Source organism: Chiloscyllium plagiosum, unplaced genomic scaffold (genome assembly GCF_037043375.1).
Source record: "Chiloscyllium plagiosum isolate Xiang-an unplaced genomic scaffold, Cpla_swu_hap1 HiC_scaffold_8, whole genome shotgun sequence".
Lineage (NCBI taxonomy): Eukaryota > Metazoa > Chordata > Chondrichthyes > Orectolobiformes > Hemiscylliidae > Chiloscyllium > Chiloscyllium plagiosum.
In genome coordinates this window covers 90962081-90963982 of record NW_028270146.1, presented here as the reverse complement: position 1 = coordinate 90963982, position 1902 = coordinate 90962081, and positions in this window count along the sequence as shown.

Genomic DNA, 1902 nt, shown 5'->3' with positions numbered 1-1902 from the left:
ATTACAAGTCACAGTCTACAGCAACTGCTGAAAGTAAAGTATACTGGTTTTCCTCAGGCTTAAAGTGGCTTTTAATGCAAAGGGGGAGCTTCTGAGCGAGCACAGGTCTGATACCTTCTCAATCTCTTGCTCATAGCCCCAAGCTGTTTAGTTACCTGGGAACCAATCATATACTTGTTGGCAGGCGGAGGACTGTTGTCATCAATAGTTGGTCACTAGCCCACAGACCAATCAGCTACTAGTTCCCAGTTGAATCTTAATTTGTACACTTCCTGCAGTTCCAGCTCATCTCCAAAATACTACTGTTTGAACAAGAAGCTGTGTAAACAGTGCTCACGTGAATGTCAGATACCTTGCTTCAAAAGAACAGCAGTAATCCTTCAGAAATGACATGTTTTTAGAACAATTCTTCTCCAATTTCAATATAAATCAAAAATACAGAAAAATAATAAATCATGCTCTCCGTACTGTTGATGTCAGTGTTATATCATCTTATACTTATCACGGATCTTTAGTGTACACATTCTCATTACGCTGCATTACATTTATGTAACACCATATGTTTCAGGTGCTTCTTTGACAAAATGTGGTTGAGCTCCATAAGGAGATTTGTAGAGCAGATGACCAAAGAAGCTGATCTCAGAGAGAGAGAGAGAGAGAGAGAGGTGGAGAGAGGTAGCGAAGCATGCAACTTACACAACCGAAAGGAAGGCATGCAGATACTTTGGGGCAAACAAAATCCAGTTTTTAAAATATTTTGAGCATAACTGGGAGGGAAGCATGTGCAGCCATAAACATAGCACACTGCCTTGTGAGCAATTTATTTGACTACATTCTAGATGAGAATTCCCACCCAAAGCAATGCAACAAACATTCAATTATCAGCAAGAACATAACCGTCCAGGAGAGCTGTTCAGGGGGGTCCTGTCGGCAAAAGCAAATGCAGGACTGAGAGCACCAGGGCCAAGTCCAACTCCAAACGCCCTCCCCTCGAAGCATTTCAATGGCAGGAATCTCTCTGTTGACTTGAAGCAGTGAAGAGGATATCCCAGTACACAAGGGCAAACCTGCAGGTGGCCATTCAGCCTCTGGGGTCTTTTCTGCGGTTCTACCCCAACTCCATCGACCCACTGTTTCCTCAAAGCCCTTGCTTTAACAACAATTTACCGACCTCAGTTCTGACATTTTTAACTGACCCCAGCCTCAGCACTCTTTGGGAAAGCAGTTTTCAATTTTCCACAAGCCTTTGTGTGGAGGGATTCAGGCATACTTCAATGTTTATATCATTCCACCTTGTTCTGCATGACCTCACCAGAAAGGAGCAGTTTCACTACAGCAAATCTATCACTGCCTTTAATCATCTTGTGCAATTAGGTCACCTCTTCACTCAGGAACTCAGGCCTTACCTGTGTAAACTGTCTTCACAGTTCAACCCTTCCTTCACGGTGGTGAAGCCTTGCTACAGTCCCCCATTAAAGTCAACATATCCTTTCTGAGGTGCTATACACAGTACTCTAGATGTGGTCAAACCAGAGCTTTATGTAATGATTGCATAACCCCCCCACCCTTGTATCTCAGCCCCTTAAGAAAGTGCTTTCAGCATCTGTCATTCTGCTGTTTGTCATGAACCTCTGGGTTCTGAGTGTGAAATTAGCCTGCCTACAGCCTCTGATCTGAGGTCAGTCTACAAGCATGAGGACCCCCTCTGATATCATCGCATGGAGATCAGCCTTGGACTGAAGCTGACAGTTTCCAAATCCTATTTGCCAGTGGAGAAGGAAACTGACCCTGTGAATCAATGGGTAAGGACAAGTCACAGAGTCAAGCCCAGTGATACTCCCAGTGCAACACTGAGAGTATGTTGTACTGTTGGAGTTACTGTCTTTCATAGAGTCATACAGC